Source organism: Cucumis sativus, unplaced genomic scaffold, assembly GCF_000004075.3.
Source record: "Cucumis sativus cultivar 9930 unplaced genomic scaffold, Cucumber_9930_V3 scaffold31, whole genome shotgun sequence".
NCBI classification, from domain to species: Eukaryota; Viridiplantae; Streptophyta; class Magnoliopsida; order Cucurbitales; family Cucurbitaceae; genus Cucumis; species Cucumis sativus.
The window spans coordinates 731,944-748,707 of record NW_022279546.1 but is presented as its reverse complement, the minus strand read 5'-3'; the positions used below and the strand labels follow the sequence as shown (position 1 = coordinate 748,707).

At 35.9% G+C, this 16,764-nt stretch overlaps 3 long non-coding RNA genes across 3 annotated transcripts; 1 reads left to right on the top strand and 2 right to left on the bottom strand.

The window, feature by feature from the left end:
• Positions 1 to 4,841: 4,841 nt before the first annotated feature.
• Positions 4,842 to 5,725, top strand: LOC116405823. Its single transcript, XR_004218918.1, has 3 exons — positions 4,842 to 5,031; positions 5,492 to 5,566; positions 5,685 to 5,725. It is a non-coding gene; the product is annotated as an uncharacterized LOC116405823 (long non-coding RNA).
• Positions 5,726 to 8,246: 2,521 nt separating this feature from the next.
• LOC116405820 lies at positions 8,247 to 8,582 on the bottom strand. The gene is made up of 3 exons (XR_004218915.1): positions 8,527 to 8,582; positions 8,377 to 8,455; positions 8,247 to 8,297 (listed from the first exon to the last, which is right to left on the bottom strand). It is a non-coding gene; the product is annotated as an uncharacterized LOC116405820 (long non-coding RNA).
• Positions 8,583 to 10,330: 1,748 nt separating this feature from the next.
• On the bottom strand, positions 10,331 to 11,398 carry LOC116405829. The gene is made up of 3 exons (XR_004218922.1): positions 11,266 to 11,398; positions 10,543 to 10,612; positions 10,331 to 10,461 (listed from the first exon to the last, which is right to left on the bottom strand). It is a non-coding gene; the product is annotated as an uncharacterized LOC116405829 (long non-coding RNA).
• Between the last annotated feature and the right edge of the window lie 5,366 nt (positions 11,399 to 16,764).

Here is a 16,764-nt window from a genome sequence, read left to right as displayed (position 1 = left end):
TGAAGTTTTGGGGTATTTTTCTTCCATTTCTTTTCTACTTCCAATTTCATTTTCAATTTCTGCTTATTTTTTATTCTTTCTTATGTATATTATTTTCTAATGGTCACAAGTTGTGCAATGTCTTTCTTTTAAGTCATTGGCTACTTTGTAAAGAGAAAAACAAAGTTAACTATATCATCATTCTACTCTTTCTACCCCATTTCCATAAAGAAGCAAGAAACCAGCTAACAGGCAGATCGAACTGGCTTAAAGACTCAATTGGCCATTTAGTCTTTCGAGATTTAACATTCTGTCATTGTTGTCGTTGCCCTTAAATCTCCTCACAATCTCTTTGTTCTTCCAACAATCATTAAGAAAAATCTGTGTAAACTGAACCCCATGTCTTCCCTTCTCTTCCCACCGGCGAGAATTTTTCCCACTCTCCACTGCAAAACCCATTTTGGAGCTTATTCGATCAGTTCATGTTGATACAAATTTTTTCCGAATCGTAATGCATTTGTAACTTTTGGAGTATTTTTCTTCCTTCAGTTTGTTTTCTACTTTCACTTTCATTTTCAATTTCTGCGTATTTTTTATTCTTTTTTATGTATATTGCTTTCTAATGGTCATTTGTGGTGCAAATTCTTTCCTTTAAATCATTGGTTATTTTGTAAATAGAAAAACAAAGTGAACCATGTCATCGTTCTACTCTTTCTATAACATTTCCATAAGGTTTATTTTGCAGTTATCGTTGGTTAGAGTTGTTCTGTTTTTTTCTGCTCTGATTTCATTGCATTGTTTTGAAGAATTTAAAGTTATGGGTTGTGATGATCCTTTCTTAGAAACGGTTTGGCATTCCTAGAGACTGCTTATGTGAGTTGGAATCGCACTGTAAAATCCATTTTGGAGCTTGTTCGATCTTTTCATGGTGATACAAATTGGTTATGATCATATTGCACTTGGAACTTTGGGGGTATTTTTCTTCCTTCCATTTTTTTTTTCTACTTCCAATTTCATTTTCAATTTCTGCATATTTTTTATACTTTCTATTGTATATTGTTTTCTAATGGTCATTTGTGGTGCAATGTCTTTGATTTAAGTCAATGGTTATTTTGTACGTAGAGAAACAAAGTGAACTATGTCATCGTTCTACTCTTTCTACAACATTTCCATAAAGTAGCAAGAAAACAGCTAAAGATCAAACTGCCTAAAACATTCGATTGACCATTTAGTCTTTTGGGATTTAACATTCTGCCATTCTTGTGGTTACCCTTAAATCTCCTCACAAACCTCTTTGTTCTTCCAGCAATTATTAAGAAAAATCCCTGTAAACCGAACCCCATGTCTTCCCTTTTCTCCCCACCGGCCAAAATTTTTCCTTCCATTATTTGTTATGATCATATATTGCTTTTAGAACTTTTGGGGTATTTTTCTTCCTTCCATTTTTTCTACTTTCAACTTCATTTTTATTTTATGGATTCATCATTCGATTTCAGCAAACCCACTGCTTATGGTCAAAAGCAAATTTAAGTTGACAATGGTTAGAAGATATAATATTACATTTACCTCATAAGTTTTTGGATGAATTGGTGATTTAACATGGTCTAGAGTGAATAGTTTAGGAGGTCTGTTAGGCCACCATTGTTATTTACTTATAATAGAAGAAAGAAAAATAAGGCACTTTAGGAACCAACAATAGTTACTTAAAAAAGATGACAGTTATCTAAAACAGGAAGTTAAATGAACGAGAGGGAGATGGGAAAGGGCAGGCAGTTTTTAGTAAAAGGAAGGGCCTGCAATACTCCATGAGAGATAGGGGAAGCAGAAGGCTCATGATCCTTTTTTGGTTTTAATTGTAGTATTTTTAATTGTGTTTATTTGTGTTTTGGAGTAGGAGGGTTTCTTTGTTTGTTGTTTGTAATTTCTATGTAATTTTCTTTTTATTGTAACATTGAGTTTCAAATATCAATATAATAGAAACACCACATCTGTGTTCTATCAAGGTTGTATGTTCAAAAGTGAGTAGATAGTTGAGGAGGTCCTTATGTTCAAAAGTGAAGTGAATTCTAGGTGATACAATATAAAATTTATCTTAACCCATCAGCTTAAGCTTTTGGGTGATTAAATGGTTTAACAATAATATGATTCCAAAGTAGAAATCAAGTGGAGAGGACACAAAGGCTAGTATTTTAGGTAAAGGTGAACAAAGGTTCTTTATTCAATTTCTAAATGCTGGGCTGTAGAACATAATTATGGTTGAAGTTGTAATAGTACTCTACTTCATTTGTACAATGTACTCTACTTCATTTGTACAATGCCTTCTACTTCTATTGTACAATGCATACTAATTAAGTTGAGTCAACATTGTTAAATAAAAAAAGCTGCTTGATGTTGGTTGAGTCAACAATCAATTCTTTACTGTAACTAATGTTGAAGTTGTGTTTGTATTCTGTGATGAACTAGATGGATGGGCGTGGGATTGACTCATTAGCAAGATTTTACCTGTATTTTGGATATACTCAAAAAGAAGAATTATCATTCCCAGCCAAAAAGTTGAAAGCATTTTGGTTTTCACCTCCCTCCATTTCTAATGCTGCTGATGATGGTGATGGAGTCAATGGACCTCTGCCAAGAGTGTTCATATCACAAATTCTCGTGGATTAGTTGAGTAAATAAACTCAAGGTGCGTTTCACCAAATTCTCGATATGCAAAAATCTGAATATATTTTTTTCCTGAAATTTGGCTACAACCTGTATCTTGGTGCTGCAGTAAGTGTATTGTTTTTTTTAAACACAAACTACTAGCATTTTTATTATTGAACTGATGAACAAAAATTCAGACAAACTAATCATTTACCTCATTTTTCCCTCCTCTCAAAATACATCATGGAAAGAATAAAACAAACACAAAATCAATAACATGAGGCAAACCACAGTTTGAACCATGCACAATGCTCTCTCTTTCTAGACTTTTAATGCACGGTCATTCTGTTTTCCGGCACTGGTTGTAAAGCAGTTCTCACTTTCACGCCACCTCCAACAACTTTTGTGTTGATGTTATTATTTTCCATCTTCTTATGGTTAAGTTGGAGTTTTTCCTTGAACAACTTCCTCAGCTGCCTTAGGCTAGTATTATCATTCTTCACCACTAACTGAATGAACTTTGCTTTGTTCTGTTCTTTTTCCAGCTTCTTCTTCCTCAGCATCTGGGTTGTCCATTAGCAAACTAATGGTTTGTTCTTCAACGGGAGATTTGGCTTCTATTGTTGGCCTAGGGAATTGGTTTGCCAATGATTGAACTGCATTGTTGTTGGAGGATGTGATAGTGATTTCCACCAAAGCTTCCTCACATTGAACAATGGCATTTGGGATTTCTGGTTGTGAGTCGATAGCTTCGACAATTATGTCTTTAGGAAGAGTTTCTTCTTCCATTTTCCATTGGATCTTGACATCAACCAAATCATCAGAAACATTCTCGGGGAACTCCTCCGTGGACTTATTGATAATTGTATCATCTTCTTCAGCTTGAACGGAACTTTTCTCCATTTTTGTTTCCTTCTTGTCTCCTTCAATGTCAGCATCTGATGCTACATTTCCGGTTGTGGGATCTGATCATTTTCATCTTGATCGTCTTTCACTTCCAAAGATTCTTCATCACTGCTCAAGGCATCATCTCCATCAACTTCAGTTTCTTCTTCCACATTTTCGTGGGGAAGAGACAGTTCTTCAGCAGAGTTATTCACGTGTGTTTTCTTCTTCAACATCTTCTTCAATTTTATGTTCCAATTCACAGGTAGACTCATTTTGTTGAGATTCAAATTCCATACCAAATTCTTCTGCAATGCTCGATTTGTGAACTTCAGTAACATCCAAGTCTTCAGTAGGCAGAGAAGATTTGTCAGATTCATTGATTTCCTCAGCAGAAATCTCCACAAAATCATCATCTTTCGAAACTTCATTTACTTTTTCATCTTCAGAGAAGCATTGCACATCCGAGTTAGCATGAGGTGCCTCTGTTTTAGAATCATCAACGCTCTTTGCACTAATTACATTTTCATCAAAAGATTTTAACAGATCATCAAGAACCATTTCTGGTTCCTTCTCTGAGAGTGCAGTAAGTGTATTGTTAGCAATGTAGTAGGCATAAGGTAGGAACATGATGCATTTTGTGTTTTATCCATCTAAGTTTTTGGTTTATGCAACAAAACCTTAGCTTGAATTACAACTTCATATCATTTTTCCTACTGCATTCAGGACATAATCAGAAGATACACTGAATGTTCTTGCATTGGGAAGAAGCATGCTGCTTTGGCTGGTTCTTTGGGTTCCTTCACATGGGAAAAGCCTTCACATTCAGAGTTTGAGCAATTAGCAAGGCTATTATTCTCCCATGACTCTGAAACTTATGTTATTTAGTTCACCATATTATCGTCGATAATGAACCAAATTTCATTTCTGAATTGCGATTTGACCAAGAATTTGAAAACAAAAATGCATATTGTTTTCTTTTTTATTCTTTTCTATTGCGTATCATTTTCTATTGGTCATTTGTTGTGCAATGTCTTCTTCTTAAGTCATTGGTTACTTTGTAAAGAGAAAAACAAAGTGATTTATTTCATCGTTCTACTCTTTCTACAACATTTCCGTACAAAAACAAGAACACTGCTAACAGGTAGATCAAACTTCGCTAAAATTCGTTTCCCTTCTTGGAAGATATTCGTCCATGCCTAAACTGCAGCTGGAAACTGATTGTTCTCGATCATGTCCAGTGCTGAACCCCCAAATGGATTGGAAGGATCAAGGGTGAAGGTTTATTTTCTTCTTATCGTTGGTTAGAGTTTTTCTTTCGTTTTCTTCTGCTTTGAGTCAATTCCATTGTTTTTTAAGAATTTAAAGTTATGGGTGTGATGATCCTTTGTTAGGAACGTTTTGGCAAGACTGGAGACTGCTTATCTGAGTCGGAATCCCACTGCAAAATCATTTTGGAGCTTATTCGATCAGTTCATGTTGATACAAATTTCTCTTGATCGTAATGCATTTGGAACTTTTGGAGTATTTTTCTTCCTTCCATTTATTTTCAACTTTCAATTTCATTTTCAATTTCTGCGTATTTTTTATTCTTTCTTATGTATATTGTTTTCTAATGGTCATTTGTGGTGCAAATTCTTTCCTTTTAAGTCAATGGTTATTTTGTAAATAGAAAAACAAAGTGAACCATGTCATCGTTCTACTCTTTCTACAACATTTCCATAAAGAAGCAAGAAAACAATAGTCTTTTGTGATTTAACATTTTGCCATTCGTGGCGATACCCTTAAATCTCCTCACAATCTCTTTGTTCTTCCAACAATCATTAAGAAAAATCCCTCGAATCTGAACCCCATGTCTTTTCTTTTCTCCTCACCAGCTAGAATTTTGCCCACTCTCCAAACAAAATCTTTTCAACCTTATTTTTCTTTACTACCCATTTCCAAAAATTTGATTTCCCTCCTCGAAAAATCTTCGTCCATGCAGAAACCTGCGGCTGGGAGCTGATTGTTCTCGATCAAGTCCAGTGCTGAACCCCCAAATGGATTGCAAGGATCAAAGGTTAAGGTTTATTTTTTTGTTATCGTTGGTTAGAGTTTTTGTCTTTTTTTTTCTGCTTTGAGTTAATTCATTGTTTTTGAAGAATTTAAAGTTGTGGGTTGTGCTGATTCTTTCTTAGGAACGTTTTGGAAAACCTGGAGACTGCAAATCTGAGACGAATTCTACTCAAAATCCGTTTTGGAGCTTGTTCTATCTGTTCATGGTGAATCAAGTCCGTTTTATTCTGCTTGCATTTCATTTTGAATTTTTGCATATTTTTTGTTCTTTTCGATGTATATTGTTTTCTAATGGGCATTTAGTGTGCAATGTCTTTCTTTTAAGTCATTGGTTACTTTGTAAAGAGGAAAAAAAGTGAACTATGTCCTCGTTCTACTCTTTCTACAACAGTTCCATAAAGAAGCAAAAAACTGCTAAAACAGGCTGATCAAACTTCCTAAACATTCAATTGGTCATTTAGTCTTTTGGGATTTAACATTTTCCATTCTTTTTGTTCCCTTAAATCTCTTCATAATCTTTTTGTTCTTCCAACAATCATTAAGAAAAATCCCCGTAAGTCGAACCCCATGTGTTCCCTTTTCTCCTCACCGGCCAGAATTTTGCCCCTCTACAAACAAAATCATTTCAACCTTATTTTTCTTCACTACCCACTTCCAAAAATTTCATTTCCCTATGAAAATATTTTCCGATGCCGAAACTTGCGGTTGGGAACCGATTATTCTCTATCATGTCCAATGTTGAACCTCCCAATGGATGGCAAGGATCAAGAGTTAAGGTTGATCTTTTTGTGATTGTTGGTTAGAGTTCTTATTCTGTTTTTCTGTCTTGATTTAATTTCGTTGTTTTTGAAGAATTTAAAGTTATGGGTTGTGATGATCGTTCGTGCGTGTGCGAACATGTTGATATTTTTTAGTGATGAGATTCTTCCAATTTAAAAATAATAATTTCGTTATCTTGATGTTTAAGCCATTAATGTTATTTTGAGATAAAAATAGCGAACAAGTTGATATTTTTTAATTTTGAATTCAATTAAGGTTATTTTGATACAAAATCTATGTTGAGATTCTCAAATTCTGAAAAATAATAATTTTGTTATTTTGAAATTCAAATTCAATTGGGTTATTTTGAAATTAGTAAGATTGAATAAAGTTATTAAAATATTGAATCAATTAGTTGAGTCCCAAGATATTAAAAAAAAGTTGCAATATGGATTGATGTATATTTTTCAAGTAAAAATTAATTAAAAGCTGATAAATGACATAAATTAATTACAACGTAGAAACTAAATAATTACAGTTGGAGAAGGTGGATATTTTGTAAAATACCATGCACGTGCAAAAAATGTTATTTGCTAAAATTCAAAAGAAAAAATAGTTTTTCCATTTTTAAAATAACCCATAGAAAAGTGTTATATCTCTTAGGACAAAGAGTGTGGATCTAAAGGTCCATATTCGACTTATTTTTTGTTGGTAAAATTGCATAAAACCGCATTATATTGAAATAATGACACTCTTAAACCAATATTGATAGAAATTATAATTTAATTAATGTTTTTAAGTCAAATGAACATGATTTTTACTCCTAAACATAATTATCGTGTAACGACCCAACTTTTCTAAGTACGTCGAGATCGTTAATTTTTAACAAATAAAGACTTTGATTAATATAAAACAAAACGTAAGCAATTTAAAAACAAAACATCTTCAAGTCAGGCTGATTTTTAAACATTCAAGAAAACTTAACAATAACACTATTTACAAATAAAAGTTTGTAAACTAAGTTTTAGTACATCTTAAACCTTAAAAGAAATCATAAGCGGAAGCAAAATAACACATTCCCTATGGCAATCACGCTTTCTTCCTGCTCCTCGCCGGTTTGCCACCTTTATTTCCTTTGCCTGAAAATTAAACATAAGAAGGGTGAGTATAACAATACTCAGTAAGAGACCCTCTACTGGTCTCGTCAGGGGAAAATAAATTGTTAAAGTTCTATTGGGACACCCTGTACAGTCGCAGTCTTGTGATCCCGTAGGATACACATCTCAGTCTAACGCCCCGAGGGACGTACATATCAGTCTAATGCCCCGAGGGACGTACATATCAGTCTAGTGTTCTGCAGAAACACATATCAGTCAAATGGCCCCGAAGGTGCAAAATAAATTGGTGATCCCGTGGGACACCTACAAGGTAAACATCCCAATACAATCTAACAATTTATCCCCTCATTCCCTTCAATCCATCTTTCAGTTACTTCAAAACAGAAAGTTGTTTCTCTCAACGTCCTAACAGTCAACTTATCTCACTTTAGTCATATGTCTGTCAATAATATACTAATACGTCAGTCAATCAACCTATACAGTCAATACACCCCTTAGTTCGCCAGCACAAACCACAGTTCAGTATAATCCACATCCAACCGAAACAAATTCACTAGTTCACATCCAAATCTTTATACAGCACAATCTATTAATATCATCATGTACACATAAGCATAATTTCAGTCATTCACATGTATACTTTCGGCAATCCACATCAATTCACACATCAATGTGTATATATATGTTTCCAGTCAAATACAACATACACTAAACATTTAGTCTGCAACCAAACATGTACATCTTAATCATCATCCATACAGTCCAATACAACTCAAAAACTTTAGGTGAGTCCAGTAGAAAATCCCTTACCTCAAAGTTGGGGAAGCTCCTTAATCAACTAACGTCCTCGAAACAATCCTAAGCACAACAACACAAAATTCAATTACTTCCACGATACATATCTCACTTACTTTCCTCAACGTAAGTTCCAACTCACCGATATATTGGCGAACTGAACCCTCAACAATTCACAAATTGGTTGTGAATTTAAGGGAGCCCAACGTTACTCCCAACACCTTCAAGAACCAATTAACAAATTAGCTAAACATTCCAACCATAACACTTGAACCACTTTGAAACCAATTACCATTCATACTTAAGTTGTTACCAACAAAGCAACCTCGATAAAATTGTAAAACAGAGACAGCAGCACACCTCAACGGACGACTGTCGACTCGCAGCAAAATCCTAAGTGTGGGTCGGTCAGCGGTCGGCTAAAGAAGACGTGGCTGGAGAATCGCGCGGCAGTGCAGCGGTTGGAACGAAGGTTGCGCGGCTGCTTCACGAACCGGCCGACGGTTAAGAGCGGCGGTTGTGATGCAGATGGATGGCGGTTTCGATCCGAAGGAGAAAAGAGAGGGTGGCGGTTGGGTTCGGCGAGCGGCGACGGTTTTGCTTCGCGAACGGAGATGGAGACGGCAGATCGGCGCGCGGGACGACTGCAACGCAAATCTGGACTGGCAGCGGCACGGTCTTGTTTCGCGGCGGGGCTGCAGACGGAAGAAGAAAATGGAAGGAAGGGACCGGCGGCTGGCTGCGGCGGGAAGGAAACGGAAGGGAAAGGATCGGCGGCTGGGCTGCGGCTGGGCACGAACGGAAGGAGAAGAGGAACGGAGATGGCCGGCGGCGGTTGCTGCGCGAACGGAGAGAACGGAAGGGATGGGCGTACGGGAGGAAGAAGAAAGTAAATTTTTTTTTTTTCATTTTCTTTTCTTTTATTTAATAAAATGTAAAATATATATAATAATAAAAATAGAATTAAATACATATATATATTTAATTATATTAATACATTTTCAAATCTTCTTTCTCCCCTTCAACATATTTTTAAAAAAAAATCTTGAACAAATCGAAATAATTCTCTCAAAATAATTTACCTTCAAGTTTGGGGCGTTACATATTGTAATTGTTTTTTAATCTTAATTCATTTACACATCTTTGTGCATATGTGTGCGTGTGCGTGTGCGTGTGGGTGAGTGTGCGTGTACGCTAGCGTGTGCATGTGTATGCGCGTGTCCGTGTGTGCGCATGTGCACGTGTGTGTGTCTATGTGTGCGTGCGTGTGTATGTGTGTGCTCGTGTGCTTGTATACGAACAAGTTGATATTTCTTAATAGTTGATATTCAATTCATTAATATTATTTTGAGATAAAGATATCGAACAAGTTGATATTTTTTAATTTTGAAATTCAATTAAGGTTATTTTGATACAAAATCTATTGTTGAGATTCTCAAATACTATTAAATTATAATTTTGTAATTTTGAAATTCAAATTCAATTTGGTTATTTTGAAGTTAGTAAGATTGAATAAAATTATTAAAATGTTAATTCTCAAATTATATAAATTTGGTTACACTAGAAGAAATTTGCCATTCAATATCGGTTTAAAATCGACATTAATGATCTTTGGTGTCAGTTCGGAACGACATTAATGATCTTTGGTGTCAGTTCGGAACTGACATCTATGCTACCGTTATTAAAGGCCTTTAATGTCGTTTTTGCTTTGATGTCGGTTTAAAAAACGATATCAAATGCATCAGTAATGTCGGTATGGTCATTGATGTTGGTTTAAAACCGACATTTTTTATGGTGCTATTGTTGACCTTTAGTGTCGGTTTGCCTTTGATATCGTTTTTAAACCGACATTAAAGTCTTGTTTTTGGATCTATTTTTACAAAAAAAAAATATAATTATTGCATTATTGTTCATTTTTATAAACTGACATTAGATACGTGTAAATAAATATTTTTTTCTCACACCAAACAAATCAATAAAATTAATATTATTTTAGGAACTACAATATTTTTCTTTTACATTTGTATATAGAAAATGAAATCTTAATATTGCGTTTGTATATACATTCTATAATAATACATGAAACTAGATCCTAATACAAGACTTAAATAAGAAATCTTAAACGCTTTCACAATCTTCAACTTCAACAATTGCTTCCATCTACTTAGCTTAGTTTGGCTGGCTATCTAAGACCAAAATATACTTTACAACCTGGGGAAGATTAAATCTAGAATTTGCAAAATTAGTACATATTATTTAAAATCAAACTAAACATACTGCAATCTAAATGTGGAAAATTAAAAATTACCACAAAGTTTCAGTAGAGTAAATAATGTAGCAGCAACAAAGAAGACAATTGAAATGGCAACCCAAAAGTGCTGCAAAAATAAAGAAGAAAATAAGCTTTGATCAAACAACTCATTAAGAAGAAGAAAATAACCTAATTTGGTTCTTCAAAGATCTATAAGAAAAAGAGGAATACAACTAAAGAATAATTATACCATCCTCGACTCTTACTTCAAAGCAAATTTTGAATGTTCAATTTAGCAATGCTAGTCTATAGGCTTCTTACTCTTAATTGTATAAATTTACCCATCAATAGCAACATTGTTTTTATAGAGAAAGTTAAACAATGGAGATGATAAATAATCTTACAAACTCCTATTGGATCGTTTTTCTTTTCAAATGAAAATAGTTAATTTATTTCATTTATGGAAGGTGAAAATCTCAAATATATAGTAAAAGAACATGGAATATAAGGAAGCCCATAAAAGAAGAGACTCCACTAGCTAGGTATTGATCAAAGATAAATATATGGATAAATAGATGCAACCTACAAATATATCAAAACAGACTAATACTCAAACTAAACTAAAGAAAACAAAAACATTTACTACTAAAAGATAAAATAAAACACAATTCAAAACAATTAATTACCAAGATTGATCTCAATCGAAAACCAAAACGCATCACATTATGAAGATATTGTGCTTCACATAACACTCCAAATAGCTATACCAAAATTACTTACTCTACATTTTCCATTTTGGCAAATCCACCTACAAGAATGCTAGTTACCAAGCTCATTTCTATGCCTTCTCTTCTTTCATTTTTCTAACAAAAGATAGTATGAATAAGGCTGCACATTTGAAAAAATAAAGACAATTAATAATCAATAATGCTACCTAGCAGTCACAAGTTAACAATCAAATGAAGAAACCCAAGGATTTTTGCGGCGGAAGCACGATGAAGATTGGTCGCCGTTCGCGATCTAGGGTCACAGATTGAGAAGAGAAAAAATTAGAAACCAACTTGGAGAGAAAGAAAAGAAAAATTGATAGGGAAAGAGTAGAGTAAGAAAGAGAGGAAAAATTTAGTTTTTAAAACCTAACAATTTTTTAAAAAGAAATTAAAAATGGGGGTCATTAATGTCAGTTTTTACAAAATACAAAAAATTAAAAAAAATAAAACTGGCTGATCATTAATGTCGATTTAAAACGACATTAAACCCTTATCATTAATGTCGGTTTGATCCACCTTTTCAAAAACGACAATAAAGATAATTTTTCATTTTTTTCACCTGACACTACAACCCAGATTTGTTGTAGTGTTATTATGGGTTGATGTATCTTTTTCAGATAAAAAATGTTATTTGCTAAAATTCAAAAGAAAAAGTTGTTTTGTCATTTTTTAAAATGACCCATAAAAACGTTATTATATCTCTTATGACAAAGAGTGTGGATTTACTAGTCCATATTTGACTTGTTTTTTGTTGGTAAAATTGGATAAGATCGCATTATATTGATATAATTACACTAATGACACTCTTAAATCAATATTAATAGAAATTATAATTTAATTAATGTTATTAAGTTAAATGAATATAGTTTAAAAGTCATTCTAAACACAATTAATGTAATTGTTTTTTAAATTTAATTCATTTTCACATCTTTGTGCATATGTACGTGTGTGCGTGTGTGTGTGCACATATGTGAGTGCGCGTTTGCCCGTGCGGATTGATGTGCGTGTGCGTATGTGTGTGTGCGTGTGTGCATGTGTGCATGTGTGTGTAGATGTGTGTATGCATGTGTGAATGTGTGCGTGCATGCGTGTGTTCGTGTGTGTGCATGCACATGTGCTTGTGTGTGTGGGTGTGCATATGCTTGTGTGTGCGTGTCAGAGTGTGCGTGTGCCCATGTGGGTGTGTGTGTGTGCGTGTCTGTGACTGCACATGTGCCCGTGTGGGTGGATGTGCGCGTGCGCGTGCGTGCATGTGTGTGTGGATGTGTGCAAATGTGCATGTGTCCGTGTGGGTGGGTGTGCGCGTGCGTGCATGTGTGTGTGGATGTGTGCAAATGTGCATGTGTCCGTGTGGGTGGGTGTGCGTGTGTGTGTGTGTGCACGTGCGTTCATGCGTGTGTTCGTGTGCGTGCATGCGCATGTGCCTGTGTAGGTGGGTGTGGGTGTGTGTGAGTGCGCATGTGCTCGTATGGGTGGACGTGCGTTCATGCGTGTGTTCATGTGTGTGCATGCGCATGTGCGCATGTATGTGGGTGTGTACGTATGCGTGTGCGCATGCGTGTGCTTGTGTGTGTGTGTGAAAGTGTGCGTGTGTCTGTGTGGGTGTGTGTGTGCTCGTGTGTGTGAGTGCGTATGTGTCCGTGTGGGTGAGTGTGCATGTACGCATGCGTGCATGTGTGTGGGTGTGTGTGTGTGCATGTGTGCAAGTGCGCATATGTTTGTGTGTGGTGGGTGTGCGTATGTTCGTACATGTGTGTGTGTGTGCGCGTGCGTGTCTGGATGTGTGCGTGCGTTCATGCGTGTGTTCGTGTGCGTGCATGCGCATGGGCGTGCATGTGTGTGGGTGTATGCATGTGCGTGTGCGAGTGCACGTGTGCCAATGTGGGTGGGTGTACGTGTGCTTGTGTGTGTATGAGTGCACATACGCCTGTGTGGGTGCGTGCGTGCGTGCATCGTGTGTCGTGTGTGCCCATGTGGTGGGTGTGCGTGTGCGAGTGCATGTGTGTGCACGTGTGTGCGCGTGCGTATGTGTTTGTGTGTGTGCATGCGTATTTGTGCGTGTACGTGTGCTTATACGCGCATGTGCGAGTGCGCGTGTGCCCGTGTAGGTGGGTGTGCGTGTGTGTGAGTGCGCATGTGCCCGTATGGGTGGACGTGCGTGTTTGCGTGCATGTGTATGTGGATGTGTGCATGCGCTCATGCGTGTGTTCGTGTGTGGGTGTGCGTGTGCGTGTGCGAGTGCGTGTGTACCCGTGTGTGGGTGTGCGTGTGTGAGTGCGCATGTGGTCGTGAGGATGGGTGTGAGTGTGAGTGTGCACATGTGTGTGTGTTTGTGTATGCGTGTACATGTGTGCGTGTGTGCATATGTGTGTGCACACTGCCTTCACATGGATGTCAAAGAAGCCCCATTGTTACTCTCTCTACGTGTGAAGCATAATATGTGGTTGCTACCTCATGTAGAAATCTATTAAAGGAGTTATGATATTGCCAAAAGAAGAGCCAACCAGAAGTTTTCATAGATAACAAATCAACAATTGCTTTGGCCAAAAACTAGTTTTCCACAACCAGAATAAAGCACATTGATACACATTATTATTATATTAGAGAGTGCATCAGAAGAAAGGAAGTATAGTTAGAGTGCGTGAAGACTCGTGATCCGGTAGCCAACATTTTCACTAAGCCTCTTAAAAAAGAAGAATTCACAAAATTGAGAGACCTGCTTGGAGTAACAAAATCAAGTTTAAGAGAGGATGTTGAAATATAAACTTGATTTTGGGTTTAACAATATTTAGGCATAGCCCAAATAAAAGCCAAATTTCTATAAAGTATTAATTACTACAATATTCTAGATAAATCAATTGTAGGAGATATTTAGAGAAGATTGAAGATACATTTAGAAAATATAAGAAATGAGTGTAATTGTAAAGAATATTCTAGAGAGTCATTTGTAACCGTTAAATAAAGAATGTGTTGCCAAAATCCTAGCCATTCATTTAGGAGTGACAACTAGGATAAATAAGAGGGATGTCCTTCGACTTGTATTAAGTCAAAAAAATAGAAGTGTCTAATAACACAAGTAGCCTCTTATCTCAATTCTCTCTTCCAAATTTCCTCCAACCTCCAAAAATCCTTTCCAACAGTGTATCATTGTATGAGTTAGTAGTAGTAGAAAGAGGAGGGCGATATTTGTTGGCTTCATCCCGTCTTTTAGGCTTATAGAAGGTAGTTTGGGAGGGGGTGTCCACTAAAGTTGATGCCAAATCTTTGTTTTTGGAGGCATAAAAAAATGATGAAATTGTTAAGCAACTCTTAGAAAACAATACAATTTGACATTTTATAGTTGAGGAATTGATCTGAAGATTGATAAGCTTATTTGCTTGGACTAAAAAAGTTTGTTTAATTTTTTTAAAAATGAAAATGGCTACAATTAGGTTTTTCTCCCAGCGTTACTAAAGTTTGATTGAAATGCCTTCAGATTTAAATTTCTAAATGGTTTGTTGAATTAGTGTTTAATTATCTCATAGGTTAACTGTCGCTCTTACTATTGATGCGTGACTACAATTGGTATGTCTGAAAGTGAAAACTAAATCTTTCCTTCACTAGAAGAAATATGGGCTTTAGTGTCAGGTGAAAAAAATGAAAATTGGGCTTTAATGTCATTTCTGAAAAGACGGATCATTAATGTCGGTTTTAAATCGACATTAATGATATTTCCATTTTTAATTTTTAATTTTTTTTATTATGTGAAAACTGACATTAAAGACCCTTCCCCTTTTTAATTTCTTTTTTAATTTTTTTAAGTTGTAAAAATTAAATTTCCCTCTCTCTCTTACTTTACCCATTCCTATCAAAATTTTCTCTCTCGATTTCGAATTTCCTTCTCCCTTCTCTTCTCATTCTATGACCTAAAACTCATCGTCGTCTTTGTGCCCATAATTCATCCCAATCGCCGTCGTGGCTAAAACTCTTCCTTCAAGTCTTTCCCAGTCGCCATTGTGCTTTGGCTATCGAGAAACGCCTCTGTTGTGCTCAATCATCTTCGACCATTCGCAGTCGCCCAGAACTCTTCCTTCAAGTCTTTCCCAGTCACAGTCGCCGTCGTGCTTCCGCCGCAAGAGTCCCTCGTGTCCAATCATCTTCAAATCCACCACCATAGCCACCACCGTGTGCCCAGCCATTGCAACCATCGCGTGCCCAGCCGTCATCTTCGGCTAGCACAGGGCAGACCAAGACAGAGGGCAACTCAACCCGTGAATACCAATCTGGTATTACTTCATCAGACATTGGACGAAAGGGAGTGGACTACAGAGGCCCTTTCGAGCCTTCTTCTGGAGGTTCAAAGAATTTTCATACGCTTTTTTTTTAGGCATCAAAATAGATCATTGAATCAATCTTTAGTATGTTCTAATTTCTGTTGTCTGTCTTTTGTTATTAACATATTGGTATGTGGATTTAGTTTGGTAAGAAAATGTAATGGTAAATAGAGAGTTGATTTGTAAGATATGAAGAGGAAGTGGGCAGTGGGTTAATGGAGATTGGGGTTTAAAGGTAAAGAAGGAAAGTACCAAAGAGAGTGAAGAAATGAAATAGTGAATGATAAATATAAAAGGTAACTACAAATAAGAGAAAGGGAGAGATTTAGTTTAGCATTGTTTGGAAATTGGAACGTAATATTCACTTCTCTATTTTCCTCAATTTAATTTAGGATTAACTTTTGAGACATTTTTCACTGACTTCGTGTTATTAACATATTGGTATCTGGATTAGTTTGGTAAAAAAATGTAATGGTAAATAGAGAGTGTTGATTTGGAACTTATGGAGATGTAGTGAGAAGTGTGTTAATGGAGATTGAGGTTAATAAGGTGAAGACTAGATTTATATTAAGTGTGTTATAGGGACTGTAAGTTCATCTTTTGTTTTTAAACATATAATAATATTATTTGTGTTTTATTTCTATTTCTCTAATCTTAAAATGTTCTTATTAATTCTTATACTTTAGTTTATGTAGTAGTAATCTTTGTTTATTTCAAGTTTGGAAATTTATTTGACAAAGGTTTAATGTTGGAGACTACACACTAGAAGAAAACAACCCTACAATGACAGTTATATATCTCAAAAAATGAATGGAAGAAAAAAAAACTGTCACGAAATATAAAATTTCGCGTTTTTGGCGGGAAAAGACGGAATTTTTTTCGGAAAACACTTTTCGCGACAGTTATTAACTGTCATAGAATGTTAGGATTAAAAATTTTATTATTTTATATTTAAAAAATTAAAATTACATATTTATATTTTTAAAAAAACCCAAATTCCCCAAATTTCCCCCAATTTCTTCCTCCCCTCCGCGTGAAGTCCCGTCGGCTTTCGCCCATTTCTGACCGTCTGAAGTCCCGTCGCCACCACCAATCCCCTCTTGCCCGTCCGTCGAAACCTTCTCCACCAACCCGTCGCCACCACCCCCGTATTCTCCAAACCTCTCCAATCAACCCGAAGCAACAAAATCGTGGGC